We start from the raw sequence: 17,484 nt of genomic DNA on the forward strand, positions 1-17,484 counted from the left end.
CTCAATCTGTTGCCCAGGCTGGAGCGCAGTGGTGCGATTGATCTAGGCTCACTGCATCCTCCACCTCCCATACTCAAGCGATTCTCCTGCCTCAGCCTCCCGAGTAGCTGGGATTATAGGTACGGCACAGCCACACTCGGCTAATTTTTGTATTTTTAGTAGAGACATGATTTCACCGTGTTGGCCAGGCTGGTCTTGAACTCCTGACCTCAGGTGATCCGTCTGCATTGACCTCCCAAAGTGCTGGGATTACAGGCTTGGGCCACCATGCCCAGCTAATTATTTTTCATATTTAAAAATCTTATTCTACTAAGACATCCTTAGCTTTCTTTTTATTTCCAATAGATTTAATGTTACAAATATATATGAGGATATTGGATCAATTTGGTATACTTAAGGTAAACAAACAAAAGACCAAAAAATATATATTTCCCTAATTAACATGGTACACAGAAAAGTGTTTCCAGATGGACTTACATCTTTTTTTTTTTTTTTTGAGACAGAGTTTCACTCTTGTTGGCCAGACTGAAGTGCAATGGTGCGATCTCGGCTCACTGCAACCTCTGCCTCCCGGGTTCAAGCGATCCTGCCGCAGTCTCCTGAGTAGCTGGGATTACAGTCATGTGCCACCAAGCCCGGCTAAAATTGTTTTTTAGTAGAAACGGGGTTTCTCCATGTTGGTCAGGTTGGTCTTGAACTCCCGATATCAGGTTATCTGCCCACCTCTGCTTCCCAAAGTGCTGGGATTACAGATGTGAGCCACTGCGCCTGACCTTGGATTTACATCTAAATATAAAATTAGATCAATAAAGCTTTTAGAAGATAACATAGGGTAATATTATAAGGAACTTGCCAGTGGCACCCTTTTTACTTGAACAGAAAAAAAAAGCACTATACAAAAAAACAATTACCAGTAAATTGGACCATTTTAAAGTGAGTAGGTCTAGTCATCAAAGGGCATATTAAGACTGCGAAGAGTCAAGTCAGAAGATTAAAAAAATATAGACAACGTAATATTTGATATTTAATTTTTCTCAGAAAGTATTTAAAAACTTTTCAAAATAATAAGTAAAAGAAGACAAAGAGCTCAATAAAAAATGGGCAAAGGGTTTGAACAGGTGTTCATCTAAGTGTCTTCCCAACGGGTCCTAAGCTTACCAAAAGATGTTCAAAGTTATCAGTCATCAAAGTGCAAATCTAAACACAATGAGACATATGCCAGCAGCATATCTACTATTACTTTCTTTTTCTTTTTAAAGTACTATAATAATCAAGCATCAAAAACATATGGAGCAACTTGAACTCTTCAAGTCCTATTGATGAAAGGGGAAGTTAGAAAAAAAAAATTAGAAAAATGTTTTGCAGTATCTCCTAAATTTGAACTATGCATTTTCTATGACCCAGACCTTTTAGTCTTAAATAGAAATGCTTACATGTGTTCAACAAAGGACATTGACCAGAGTGTTGATGCTTAATTCATTATATATCTAAACTAGAAAAAAATAGTCCATCATAGCTGAATGTATAAATAAATTCTATTATATTCATATAATGAAAATTAGCTTGATAATGGAAACCATTATTTGAATCACTTAACAATTAAAAAAAGCTTTATTGATAAACTGGCAAAATGAGCTAGACACACAAGAAACTTTATGATTTATGTTATGTAAAATTCAAAAGCAGACCTTTTTTTTTTTTTTTTTTGAGACGGAGTCTCGCTCCATCGCCCAGGCTGGAGTGCAGTGGCCAGATCTCAGCTCACTGCAAGCTCTGCCTCCCGGGTTTACACCATTTTCCTGCCTCAGCTTCCCGAGTAGCTGAGACTACAGGCGCCCGCCACCTCGCCCGGCTAGTTTTTTGTATTTTTTTGTAGAGACGGGGTTTCACCGGGTTAGCCAGGACGGTCTCGATCTCCTGACCTCGTGACCCGCCCGTCTTGGCCTCCCAAAGTACTGGGATTACAGGCTTGAGCCACCGCGCCCGACCGCAAATTTTACTTATTATGTTAGAAAACTGAATTATGGTTAACTCTGGAATGGAGTTGGCATGAAAGAAGTTTCGTAGATGTTCCATATCATTCTATATCTTGACCAGTGTGGTCACTATAAGGGTGTATACATGTGTTTTAAAATAAACATTAAGTTTTACAGTAAGGTTTGCAAACTTACATGCAGTAACAAACATGAATGTTTGTTTCAATAAAAACATTTCATCTACTTAATACCAGCCAATATCCCTTTATATGAAAACAATAGAAAACTTACCAACTCATTTTTCATTAAACTGCCAAATCAAGATGATCCTATCAGACATATATTCTATAATAAGAATATAATAAAATTTTCTACATTTTTAATGAAAATGGAGTAAGTGAACAGAGCTTAAACTGTCGATAAACAAATATTCTTAGAAACTAGGTAAAGAGTTGGAAGAACTGTTATGTCTATAGAAGCTGAAACTAAATAGAAGGCAAATTAAGAGATTGCCTACTGCTTTAGTTGCAAATTTACTGTGCTTGTAGCACAATAAATTATTCAATTTACCCCAAATTATTGACTGATTGTTGTGTCCTTAGCACTGTTAGGTACTTTAGATCAGCACGGTGCCTTCTGATTATCTGGCAAGACTTCAGTCCCAATCTGTTATCTGAGTTCAGAAGGGACAGGTCAGGCTACAATTTTTAGACTACGTGTACCAATTTCAGACTCAATAAAAAAGTGACTCTTTCAATATTTTTATTAACTGTGTAGAAGATATCTAAAAGACCTTGAACCCAATCACTGACACATCAGATATGTAACAAAAGAAACAGAAATCCCAATTCAGAAAAATAGAGAGTGAGTCAAGGATTATTCAGGCATTGACAAATAACCATTGAAAGTATTTTTCATGCTGGGGTTTCCATTAGATCTTAGAAACTCCTATTATCAGTTAGATTCTCAAACCTCTGAAGTAATAACATGTATTTTCTTCAATCAACTCTTCTGTGTAATGTGTGAGCAGAGGATCCTAACAGCCTATTTCATATTGGGAAAGAAGGGCTAAGGAAGAAGGATCTACCTAGGTTATGGCAAATGCCAATACTAAACCTGTCACTGGTCTTTAAACAAATACGTACATGAAAGGAGAAAGAAAAGAGATATGAAAATTTAGCAACATAAACAAAGAAGAATATAGAACTCGAGGTATGAAGTACAATGCACTTTTGAAACAAAGATCACAGGAATGTGGTGTATAAACTTTAGCAAGCATCTATGTATACTTTAAAATTTTACGTAAATTTGGATTCTAAAAGTACGTGGGTAGTATAAAAAGAGTTTATTGAGATCCATGAAAATTTTAAAGAAATACAAATATCAGAATTTTATTAGAAATATTAAGGTTCAGAATCAATTATGTAAAGTATCAGATGATAAATGTGGGACAACACATTTCAATTTGCTCTGATAATAGTATAATGATAAAGAACAAAACAGATGAAAAATAATATATAAAGTCATACATCCTCAAGTAGACATTATGAGAAATGGCCTACATCATGTGAATCAGAAGTAGTAACAGAGGCAATAATCACATTTAAAATATGACAAAACTATCTTGAAACAGTCTGTGACTTTCAAAGGTTTGGTACGGATCAGGCAATATAAGGAAGAGGTATAGTGTGGTTAACTTTTTTGAATTTCAAGAAGTAAAGAAAAAAAGGCAGAAAAATAAAAACTCCTTCTACATAGAATGAAAAACCATGGAGGCCTCCGAATTTTTATTGATAATATTAAACTTTGGAAGATAAAATGGTAAATCACTATGTTTCTTGAAGGATTGGATTGGTAACCAAGCACTTCTATGCAAGAAAACTAACTAATATGGGAAGAAGCCAAACAAACGAAATATTAAGTGTGTGTCTACAGGAGTGGCTGCAGGCATATGCCCCAATGTAAAAGGCAGTTTTACATTGTAAAGACATTTACATTTAATGTAATGTAAAAGTTTTACATTTACATTACAATATAAGAGCTGGATCACAATAAGAACTTTAGAAAGTGATAGTCATAGAATACATTTTTTCAATGAATTATGAAACCAGTTCATGTAAAATCACATGTAGACAATTATAAAAATAGTTATGAAATAAGTCAAATATAAATATAACTAAAACAAAAGCTATAAAAGAGTAATAGTAATAGCAATACTAGTGTAACGTTCCTTAATTGTGATATGTTGACATAATGTAGACAATTCTTAGAAAATCAGTACACAGAAATAATAAAATTGAATTTTGTTAATCTACCTTGGTATGTGTCAGTATATACTTTATTTCCTTAACTGGGTTATTTAAGAAATATGGACATTTTTGAACTTAGATTTTAAGTTAATACATTTTTAAAATAGTATGAAACTGTACATTTGCAACAAATACAGTAATATAAAAACATATGCTTATGAGAAACTTAGAGAAAAACAATCAGCAACAAAAAGGAACAACAGCAAATGAAAAGCATAAAACAACAGAACTAAGACCAAGTAGATTATTTTGATACTACTACACTGAGAAAATCATTACCCTGGGTCAAAAATTAATATCTACGTGTACGCTATTTACAGAAAATAAATGTAGAACATATCTGCTTTGAAAGTTTAAGGCAATAATGTGGAGAAAAAAATGTGTCCAATAATTGCAAAGCAAAAGTATACTTAGATAATAAATGCTAGATAATGTTAAAGTTAGAACAAAAATATTAACTTAGTCAAAGAAGATCTTGTATTTTTTTAGAGTGTGAACCATAGTGATTATGATGAAAACACACTATAGATTAAATAGAACTCTAGCAGATACAACAAAAAGTGTTAAAAGTTTTAAGAGAAAACCTTAGAAAGGCATTAATATTGAGTCCAGTTTAGCACACATCTCATAAATTGATAGGTCCAGCTCTCAAATATAAACATAACATTGAGTTTCTGATAACAATCAAAATGTACTGATCTATACTTTTTGTTTCCACAGCATTAATAGAAGATTTGTTTCAATAAGATCAATGTGCTTGCCTCTGTAGCACATATACTAAAACTGGAAGGATGCAGAGAAGATTAGCATGGCCCCTGCCCAAAAAGCTAAAAATGAAAATTAAAAAAAAGAAGATCAACTAATACAAACCAGTGGTAACCTCACGAAATTACAGAATTATATAGCCAAATTTTTTGATTGGGATATATACCACTATACATTAATAACAAAGATGAAAAATGATCACAATGATGTCTATGAATTGATATGGAGGGATTCTCAGGATATACGGTTAAATAGAAAAAAGAAATGTGTAAAATAGTATCTACAGCATGCTACCTTTTGTATATACACTCGTGAAAGTCCTATGTGGCATCTTCTTTCAATACAAGGCTATTTGTCTACCTTGAAAATTTGTCGTTTAGTGTAGCCGCTTTCATCAATTATGTTAGCTGGATCTAAGTAATTTGCTGTACCTTCTATATCAGCACTGTTGCTTCACCTTGCACTTTTAGGTTATGAAGATGGCTCCTTCCTTAAACTTCATGAACTAACCTCTGCTAGCTTCAAACTTTTCTTCTGCAGCTCACTTCTTTCAGCCTTCATAGAATTGCAGAGACATAAGATGTTTCTCTGGATGAGGCTTTGGCTTAAGGAAATACTGTGGCTGGTTTGATCTATCCAGACAACTCAAACTTTTCTCTACATCAGCAATAAGGCCATCTTATTTTCTTATAATTCTTGTGTTCACTGGAGTAGCACTTTTAATTTCCCTAAGAACTTTTCATTTGCATTCATAATTTAGGTAACTGTATATCCAATTGTTTAAAGACACAAATCAACATTTTCTGATCTGCAACAGTTCAATGATTTTTGAAAAATAGAGCTCCACAGATATGAATTTCTAGATGTAAGTGGACAGTACTGATATCTCCTGATTCAATGCTTTATTTGCATTCAATACTATGAAAAGGAAGACATTACTTATTTGGAAAGTTAGATCCGACTTATGTAGCTCCTCCCACACCTCATGTTTGGCTGTTCCTCATTGATTTTTATATCTCTTTCCCCCTTAAATACCACTGCTTTTGCCTATTTTTCCTCTTTTTAAATTTAATTTTGAACCATGCGAACACACTTCAAAAATGTCTTATCGTATATCTATAATTTTAAACCATTGCATTAATTTCATTTGTTCTTATGCAGTTTGCAATTGGTATTCATAAAAATTTAATTTTCAGCCATCTACAGAATTGTGAGAAAACTGGATATCTTGACTGCTGGAAAGAGGATATTTAAGGAGATAATTTTTACTCCCAACTGTGTCAACACTGGCTTCATTTTTCATCTATAGCAAAAGTTCTACTTAATATGATGAGACTCATTGAAAGTAAGAAAGAAAAAAAAAAAGATTCATAGAAACGCTAACATTGCAGAACTTGATATCATTTTCTTAAAGCAAAACCTTGATTATTTATAATTACAGCAATGAAGCAAATCATCATCCTTTTATCTCTTTATAATTTATTCACATGTCAATGGTCTACAACTTAACATTAAAACTTTTATTTTTCTAAGAAGCAAATGTGGTCTAAAGTTAATTTCCAATCAATGCTTTTCATAGCTTTTTGGATGCAAACATGCGGAGTCATCAAATTCACAGTTCAGCTTTTGTTCTTTGCTCTTTAATTCTCACATTGTCTTTCTGTGTTAGAGGATCAAAGAAGATTTCTTCAAATAAATGTACCACATTATAATCCTTTAGATTTAAACCACAGGTTCCCTACTCTGTAGCTAAAGCATCTACTTCTGTAGTAAGCTCTGCTCATTTGGATACAACTTGAAGAAAATATCTATTAGCCTTTTTCTAAGTGCATTCACAAATTGTTTTTAAACACTTCTATAAAACAGAGAAATAATAACAAGTCTTTAACATTTCTGAAAGAAAACACTTTTGATAATATAAAAATTGTATATTCATGAAAGAAGCAGTGCTAGAGAGGTTAATCACTGCAAAAAGTTTAATTTAAGATGCAATTATGGATCACTCAGTTTGCTTCCTGGGAACCATGAGAATTCTAAATTAAAGTGAGTATAAATTACAGCTATATTGTGTCCTATTTAATTTACTTATATCATAACAACTTTTTCATATCTAATGTGATATATTATTCAGTCATGTTAGTAAAATGTTGCCTTTTTGTTTGCAGTTTCATGATAATAAAATTGTCTGTTTAAAATTTTTAATAAAAAATAAATTCTTTGTACTTTCTGAAAACAAATGCAACATTAATGTATTACTAAGAAAAGATGCCACAAAATTATTACAAATGTTTAAACCCTGTTAATGAAAGACATCTAAAATGACTGTTTCTTTTTGAAAGATCAATTTTAAAAATTAGTATTTTCATAATTTGTTTGATGATGAGCAATTGCTACACATTCTATATATGATTTTCTGTGATAATGGGCAAGGATGCCCTATCTACATAACTTTCTATCTGGTGGTTAGAATATTCTATCTTACAACTGGATTTTCCATGTAGATTTAAAACAATTACCAAGTTTTAAAAGTGACCATTTCCTCAGAATGAGACATATCTTCACAGTTTTAATCCAGGACATTACCAATAGTACTACCAGATTTCTCAGCCACTAAATCAGCTTCTCCTCCATCCCCATTGTTTATGCTGCTATTCTAGTTAAATAATGTCTGCCTTGTGGACAGAGAATTCTGCCTTATCATGTTTTTTGTGGTACATGCACAGCAAAGGTATTCATCTGGGCACAGAAAGAACAAATAAAATATAATATTAAAATATTTCTTTAAGTTTCTAAACATATAAAATCAGACTTCTAAATGAAAGCAGTTCATTTATTATTCATTAAATTTACTTAATTAACTTCTCTACTGAGTGAAATAAAGTACTCATCTTTCTGAAATATAGTAATATCTAAAGAAAAGAAGCATATATGAGACAAATTTTTTTCTGAACTTATTAATTTAAACTTGCATGTTTCATGTCTAACTGAATGTGCAGAGACTATTAAAATCAATTCAACCACATTGATTACTAGTGTAAGTATACCATAGCTTTTTCTGCAAGCTATATTTATAATATACATGATTCATATGCCATATTTTAAATAAAACTACACCAAAATGCTACACTTTATCTCTTTTATTAAAGCCTTATGGGAGGTATATCTTTCCTTGTGAATATAGTGGTTTATCAAACGTATTCTATGTGCTTATATGGATATCCTAAAATTCTCTGAATTAGACTCAAATTTTTCCATAAAGCTTCAGGAAACTTAATCATTTTAAAATATGACATTTTCAAGGATGAATCTTGAAAATACTTACAATCCATTTTGATACATAATTTCAGTGAGTGGGTCAGACTAAATAAAATACTTGACACTTGACATGAACAATGAGATTTGTTGTGGCTTATGAATATTTGAAAATGTGGCTTTTAAAATGAGTTGATCAGTTGTTTCTATGAAGATGATTCATCTGGCAACTTTGAACAGATATGATTTTTTAAAGTAACAAATTTCAGGTAATGTAAACCCAGATTAATTTAGTCAATTAATCACAAAAGTGATTCATATAGCAAATATTTATCAAGTCAAGGAACATCAGAATATGATGATTAGAGTACACACCTCACTTTTAAAAAATAATACGTTTAACAACTAAATTACAACTGTATTGTCAACCATGTTTAAAGAAAGCTTGATAAAAATGTGAAAAAAAAAAGGAATTCAATAGGTAAGAGATGTCAGAAGTTGCACACTCTGTTATCTGAGATACCTGATATCGCTGTGCACCTGGAAATAAAAAGGATGTCCATTTCACAAATTCCCTCCTTGTGATCTCAGACATATACACCGGCTTTATCCTAGAGTGTCATTTGATGGACAGCCGGACTGTCATCCCTCAAGTGACAGTTCATTCTGGTTTTCTGTGTTTTTTGTTCTGACTTCTCAGGTTAGGTTGGTAGCTAGGAGCAGCAACGATACAGGCTCGAGTTGTAGAAGTGTACTGACAAGAAGTTGTTTATTGCGAATAAGTGCAGAAGGTCAACAAACCAGAAGTCCAGAAGTAAATTGAGTTTGGAAATCAAGCATAACAGTAAGGCAACTGTCAGGTGATGAACTCAAGGTAGATTGTTATGGAAGGATGAGCTCTCAGGTCTCTCATGAGTGATACCAGAAATGAGCCAAAGCTATTTAGGGAGACGAAAACTCAAGGGTTGGAGTTCCTGCATGCTAGAAGTAACCTAAGTCAAGTTCTAGTCAAGTTTCTATCGGGTCACTGGGGACATCAAATGCCCTTAAATAAGTCCTAGTACAGAAAATTTCTAGGCCATTAGAAAAGAAGTCTGTAAACTAAAATAATAGCTGGAATGGCTCTGAAATTCTGAATAATAGATACTATAAAGGGACTTTTATTTTCTTTAAAAATGACAACATTTGGGTAAATCAATTTTTAAAAAGATGAAATAAATTAAAAATACTATAAATTTGAAATAAATAAAATTTTCTATATCATGGCATATCTAGCTCATAGGCTGGCTCCTTTCATTTAGCCACAAACTCTGGAGGACCTTTATCAGCCATTGAACTAAAATCTATGATAGGAAGCAGTCGTCTTCCTTACTGATATTTTAAACATTAAAAAGTTAAATTTCAGAAAAGTGATTTAAAATTAAACTTTTAGAAATTATATTATAATACCATTGCATACCTGCTTTTGATAATTATTTAATTAAATTAATTTGAATCCAAAGAACTTGTTCTCATTAAGTCCTTTGGAAATTTCATGTATTTGTACTATTTATACAACCTAGGGTGAAGCTTTTCTCTTTAGTTATGATTAAGCTTTTCTAGGTTTTAATGATCAAATGTGTTTTTAAAGGAAATGTAACCTATTCGCCCATTCAAGTTCACACACACACACACACACACACACACCCTGAACCAAGGGAAAAAGATCAGATATTTATTGTACTTCAATTGCTCATGGCATTCTAGTGATAGCTAACTACCTGTCCACCAGCCCAGTTCTCCCATATTTTTTATCTGCTAACATTTAAAAAGCAAATGGAAATATAATAGAAACAAAAATTGAAATCTGATCAATAAAATCTTAAATTATCATCATTCATGTGTAATTAATTCCATAAATCAATTGGCATACTATCTAAAAACTGTAATCCAATTAATTTAATCCAATTTTATATGACTAATATTGACCAAATAATTAACAATTACTAAAAATAAAGCTCATGACTCATATGCTCTTCTTAGTTATGCTGTATGACAGACCTATTAAGACAATTAACAATTAAATCCTGCCTATCACTCAACCTTGTGTTTTTATTCACTTATTCATCAATTCAAGAAGTATTCTTTGAATAACTAATTTATGTCAGGAGACACAGTAGTGGAAAAAACAGACAAAATTGTGGCCTTTCTAAAATGAGCATTCTACTGGAAGAAGACAGACAACAGGTGAACATTATAACACATTAGACATAAAATATACAGCATCCTTGGTGGTGATCACTGCTTAGACAAAGGAGAATAGGGAATGCTGAGGTGGAGACCGCAATCTGAAATAGGATTATAAAAAAAGGCTTGAGTGAGAATGGGATTTTAGAGCCTAAAGAAGGTGAGAAAATGAGCCTTGCAGATATACTGGAGAAAAGCATTCCCGACAAAAATAACAACTGTAAAGGCCCATTGGCAAGAACTCTGCAACTGAATTCGAGAATCAGCAAATTGTCAGGTTGGAAGAGCAAAAGCGGTAAAAGCACTAAAAATAAAAGAAGGTGAAGACAGCGAAGTAGGAGGAAGGCAAATCATGTGTGGCACATTTTGGATTTCACTCTGGATGATATGAGAAGTTATTTGTGGGTTTTGACTCTAGAGAGTCTAATTTCATTTAACTTTTTTTTTTGTTGTTGTTACGGACTCTCGCCCTGTTACCCAGGTTGGAGTACAGTGGCGCAATCTCGGCTCACGCAATCTCTGCCTCTAGGGTTCAAACGATTCTCCTGTCTCAACCTCCCTATTTTATTTGTTTATTTTTTTTTTTTGAGACAAGAGTTTTGCTTTCTCACCCAGGCTGGAGTGCCATGGCCTGATCTCGGCTCAGTGCAACCTCCACCTCCTGGGTTCAAAGAGATTCTCCTGCCTCAGCCTCCTGAGTAGCTGGGATTACAGGTGCTCGCCACCAAACCCAGCTAATTTTTGTATTTTTAGTAGAGATGGGGTTTCACCATCTCGGCCAGGCTGGTCTTGAATTCCTGACCTCGTGATCCGCCCGCCTCAGCCTCCCAAAGTGCTGGGATTACAGGCGAGAGCCACCGGGCCCGGCCTCATTTAACTTCTTACAGTTAAGTGCAAGATAATCTTGCCTCACATTTATAGATGGATAGAAGAATGGGGAATAGATGGATAGATAGATATTCCTTAATACTAATATAATAATATGTATTATGAATAATATGTAATTTATATATTGATATGTATTTTACTGAAGTGTATGCATATTAAATTAATTTCATTTTAGTTTCTGAAAAAATCTTAATAAAAGTGTTTTTACACACATACAAATTCCTCTCAGACCTATGCCTCTTTAAAAAAAGGAAACATTAACACAATTTTCACAAAATACATATAGAAAGCATTTATCTCAGCATAATTGAGGTTATGTATGAAAAACCTACAGCTAAAGTCATAATCAAAGAGGAAAGGCTGAAAACTTATTCTCTAAGATCTGATACAAGGCAAAGATGCCTCTCTCTTGCCATTTCTAGTCACCATAGTACTGAAAGTCCTAACCAGGGGAGTTAGATAAGGAAGAAAAAAAAAAAAAAAGACGTTCAAATTGGAAAGGAGAGTAAAATTCTCTCTTTTTGGAGATGACACGATCATCTATGTAGAGAACCCTAGGAACTCAACAACAACAACAAAAAAAACTGTTAGAAATAAAAATCAAATTCTGTAAACTTACATGATCAAAATCAACACATCAATTTAGTGAAATTTATGTACACTGACAACAAACCTTTCAGAAAAGAAATTCAAAAAACAGTCCCATTTGCAATATTAACAACAACAAAAATACTTAGGAATAAACTTATCCAAAAGGTGAAGGACTGTTACACTGAAAACTGTAAAACACTAATGGAAGAAATTAAAAGAGACACAGATAAAAGGAAAGACGTGGAGTGTTCATGAATTAGAAGAGTTAATATTGTTGTTTTCTCACTTTAGGGAGATTCTTCAAGCAATTACTATGCCAACAGACACAGATGTTTCCCTTTCTTCATATGATGAAGATCAGGGACCGAAAAGTTAGAAAAGCTAATGAGGCACCATTTGTCCCCATTGGAATAGCTGATTTCCCAGCAATTGTTGCACATGTGTTATACAAACTGAAAAGCAGGACTAAAGTATTCCTTCATCTGATCCACATGTGGGTGGCAGCTCAAGGCTTTGTTGTGGGAGCAATGACTGTTGGTATGAGCTATTCCACATATCAGGAATTCTGGGAGAAACATAAGCCTTAGACGAAGAGATGCTGTCTTGATCTTGTTGGAAGAGCTTGCTGTAGTTAGACATCTATCTCATTGTTGAAGTTACATGTTAATGTTGAAAATAAACTATTTGAGTGTGTTCAGATTATAGCATGGTATTTTGAATACTGAATTCCTTTCTTGCAGGCTAAACTTGCCTGGTGACCAAATTACTAGTGACTAGTTTACTCGCGAGGTCATTCAGGGGAGTCAAGTTAACACAAAAGAAACCCATCACCTAAATGCAATTGATGGTGTTAAAGTGTCCATCTCCTTAAACTGTTAAGATGAAATTCATTCTAAAAAACATAGCAGACCAACCCTAAACCCCAGTTTGCTGAAGAATCTTGTTTTGGATGTTATATAAGAGTCCTATTTGCCTCAGTTAATCTACCTTTTCTTCTGTCTGTGTTGTGGACTGGCTGGCTCTTTTAAAACTCTGTCAAAAAAGTGCATGGAATATAACTTGTAAAGCCTCCCACAGTTGCAAGTATATATATGTGTGTGTGTGTGTTTAAAGCAAATCTAGAAAGTTTACAGGAGAGCTGCACAGTAGCAGTATTTATTGAAGAATCACAATTGCAAACATAAGAATAATTTAATTATGGGTTCTCTTTTTGTTCTTTTGTAATTGCAGAATTACATGTTTGCTTCTGTTAGAATAATTTTTAAATGTCATATTGAAATAGAAATATGCATTTTAAGTGTTCATGCAAAGGTACATGAAGAACACTTTTAAAATGTGTGCACTGTTTATTTTCTCCATAAGAATGTTTAATGTTTAGTTGTAAACATTAAACGAATTACCCATAATGGAATTGCTTAATGATTTGTGAGCAAGTTGATTTGATCACACATTATATGCTAACTTTGATATAATATAGAATGCTTTATTGCACTTGTGAAAAGCTCTTGTCTAACCTGAATTTACATATTTACATTTCATGGTGATAACATGGTATATGTATTGTTATTAAAGTTAGTGGCCCTAAAAAAAGAGTTAACATTGTTAAAATGTCCGTACTACCCATTGATCTAGTTTCAACGCAATCCCTGTCAAAATCCCAATGGCATTCTTAACAGAAATAGAAAAACAACTCTAAAATTCATGTAAAAGAACAAAATACCAAGAATTCAAAAGCAATCCTGAGCAAGAAAAATAAAGCTGGATACATGACATATTCTGATTTCAAAATATATTAGAAAGCTATAGTAATCAAAACAGTATTGTCAGTCACAAAAGACACTTGTAGACCAAAGGAGCAGAACAGAGAGCCCAGAAATACATCCATATGTTTACTGTCAACAGATCTTGGATAAGGGTGCCAAGACACCCTTATCCATGAGGAAAAGGATAGTCTCTTTAATAAGTGGTGTTGGAAAAACTGAATATCTAAATGTGAAAGAGTAAAAGTGAAACCTTATCTTGCATCATATTCAAAAGCCAATTTAAAATTTATTAAGGCTTAAACATAACACATGAAAATGTAAAATTGCTGGAAAAAACGTAGACAATAACCTTATTGACATTGGTCTTGGCAACAGATTTTTGGTCATAACACCAGAAGTACAGGCAGCAAAAGCAAAAATAGACAAGTGGATTGCATCAAACTAAAAAGTCTTTAACACAGCAAAAGAAACAATCAACACGTAAAAATGAAGCCTATAGAATTAGAGAAAATATTTGCAAACGAAATATCTGATAAGGGGTTAATATTCAAGATACAAAAGGAACTCATACAACTCAATAGCAAAACATAAATAAATGAAACAAACAAACAAACAAAAAACAAGAGCAACAACAACAGAATCAATGACCCAACTGAGAACTGGGCAAAGAACCTGAATAGACATTTTCCAAAAGAAGACATACAAATGGCTCAAAAGTATATGACAAGATGCTCAGCATCACCAATCATCATGGAAATGCAAATCAAAATCACAATAAGATATCACCTCTCACGCTAAAATAGCTATTGTAACAAAGATAAATACAGATAATAAGTGGTGGCGAGGATGTGGAGAAAAGGGAACTCCTGTGCGCTGTTGGTAGGAATGTATATTGGTGCAGCCACTATGAAAAACAGTATAGGGATTCCTCAACTATTAAAACATCAAACTACCACATCATCCAGCAATCCCACTTCTACATATCCAAAGAAAATCACATCTAGATCTTGAAGTAATATCTGCTGTCTCATTTTAATTGCATCATCATTTAAACTAGAAAAGACATGGAAATAACCTAAATACTAATGAATGAATGAATGAATGAAGAAAATTTTATATTATATGCATTATACAGTTATATATAATGTAGTAACATGTAAATATATGTACATAATATATAAATATGTATACATAATGTATATAGCTTATATTATATAAATATATAATATATATTTTTATATATAATGGAATGCTATTTAGGCTTTAAAAAGAAGGAAATCCTGTAATTTGCAACAAAATGAATGAACCTAGAGGATATCATGCTAAGTGAAATTAGCCAGATACACAAAGATAAATACTGCTTGATATCACTACTATGTGGAATACAAAAGAGTAAAACTAGAAGTAGAGAGTAGAATGGTGGTTGTCACGGGTGGGGGTAGAGAGGGAGGAGGAAATGAAGAAATGTTAATAAAATGGCACAATGTTTCAGTTATGTAAGATGAATGAGTTATTGAGTTTTAATGTACAGTGTGGCAAAAATAGTTAGCAAAATTGTATTGTATATTTGTGGTTTTTGAAAAGAGTGGATCTTAAGTACTGTCACCACACAAAAAAGTAACTATGTAAGGTGATGGATAAGTTAATTAGCTTGAGTGTGGTGATAATTTCTCAATGTATGCATATATCAAAGTATTAAGTTTACACCTTTAATATATGTAATTCCTGTTTGTCAATTATTCAATTAAACCGGAGAAAGATTGATTTGTCTTGAACTGCGTTTATTTTACAACCCAGACAAACTTGTCATAAAAGGTACTTTCAATTTTTAAAGATAAATTTGACTTCAGAAATAAGTGTTACTAAGCTTAAAAATCAACAAATAACATAACGCTATTTTTAACAGAAATAATCCTTATATTGAATAATGTTAAAATCTTTGGTAGCTCTTTTCTATAATCACTATTAATCTGACTGACTTTAAAAGTGTTTTTGGAAACCTTCATAGTGAGCTCTGAATTTCCTGGGTATTTTTTTTAAAGCAGCTGCAATATCCAAATGTTTCCTTAAGAGTGACATCTTATTGCAAGTGTCAAATATTTAGAAAATTAATGATGTTGATTCTGTGTCTGAAAATCAATATATTAAATATATAAATTATATTATAATATTTTTAGAAATAACTATATTAATATGCCTTTTACTGAAAAAATGCATTTAAAATGTTTTCTTTAAATACTTTTATTCATGATTGGATATGAAATTTAACAATGATATATTAAAATGGCTTTGGGTTTAAAAAAAACTACATCATTATAAACTGTCCATATTTTGTCTAATTAAAGTTATTCCAGTTTAAAAATCAAATAAGGTGACAAATATTTATAGAATATGAAAACTATAAAGGCTGTGAACCAATAATCATATTCAAGAACATATGAATATTTCTTCTTTGTCTAAGAAATGAAAGTATAATTTGCAGAAATCTAAAATACTCCGAGAATTCTCTGTATTCCCCCATCGAAGATTATGAAACACAAATCGTATCAGACCTCTGTGGAGCTGGACTCATCATAATTCCCAGGCAAATAATTAAGCCTCAGCTGTACATACTTCAATGTTGAAATATTCTTACACAAAGGGACCCATAAACTTCTTCCAATTGTCATGTGAGCATTATAACACTTTCAATATCCTTGAGAACACCAAATGCTCCTACCAATACCACTACATGCTCAGACAGCTTGAAGGTGTTCCAGCAAGACAACACTCTCATTCATCTTCTTGAGAAACTGAGATCTGAGAAAATAAGTATGTGATCTTTCATTCTGGATAAACCAATCCTTGGAAACAAACTATAGCTATAATCCCTGAAGATCTGTAAGTAAGTATCGAAGAAGTACAAGTCAAATTTAACTCCAAAAAGTGTACTCTTCTAATGTTGTTTCTCTTCTAATGAACTAAAATGTATCTAGTTAGATTATCTTGTTTTATTATAAAAATGTAATTATCATCAGATGTTACATTTTCCTGGATACAAATTCCACACCTAAAAAAAAACAAAATAAAAAACCAAATCAGTATTTTCAAAAAAATTAATATCCAAAGTAATTCCGTCATAACCTAAATTCTTACAATTTTTAATTCTGTTGTTTTAATCAAAAAGCATTCCAAAAGAATACTGATAAGTGAACAGTAAACTCTGGGATTTAGAAACCCCCTTGCATACACAGTCGTGGTTCTCTCAGTTGCTGAATCCTATATTACTCCAGTACTAGTAAAGCATTTTGATGAAGGGGCAACTTTTCTTAAATTTTGAATCCTATGATATAAATTAGAATAGCAACATTCACCTTTCTTCCAACGACAGACTATTCTGACTTACTCTGATATTAACTAGTGCTCACAAAAGGGCATTCAGACAGGCTATGCCTACCCACATTTCTCTTTAATCTCTAAAACTATAAATACATCTGCTACTGCCTGCCCAGGAACTTCATTTACTTAGCAAAATCTGGTCAACTAATGTCCTTTCCTATACTTGAAAGGTAACTCCATTGTGGAATGCAATACTGAAGCTTTCGCCTGATTTAACACTATATACTATAAAGGCTGCCAATTCACATGAAGAGAGACCATACCAGGCATTAATAACAGCAACAGACCTTCCTAATAGCGTGAGAACTTGGATGTGGGGATGAGGAACAAGCCAAC

The 17,484-nt window shown here is 32.7% G+C and overlaps 1 non-coding gene and 1 pseudogene across 1 annotated transcript; both read left to right on the forward strand.

Annotated features, from left to right (window-relative positions):
- Positions 1 to 5,038: 5,038 nt before the first annotated feature.
- Positions 5,039 to 5,147, forward strand: LOC123569949 (U6 spliceosomal RNA). Its single transcript, XR_006693821.2, has one exon. It is a non-coding gene; the product is annotated as a U6 spliceosomal RNA (small nuclear RNA).
- A 7,158-nt stretch (positions 5,148 to 12,305) lies between these two features.
- LOC102144616 (HIG1 domain family member 1A, mitochondrial pseudogene) lies at positions 12,306 to 12,594 on the forward strand (annotated as a pseudogene).
- Positions 12,595 to 17,484: the final 4,890 nt, after the last annotated feature.

This window comes from Macaca fascicularis, chromosome 17 (genome assembly GCF_037993035.2).
Source record: "Macaca fascicularis isolate 582-1 chromosome 17, T2T-MFA8v1.1".
Taxonomy (NCBI): domain Eukaryota; kingdom Metazoa; phylum Chordata; class Mammalia; order Primates; family Cercopithecidae; genus Macaca; species Macaca fascicularis.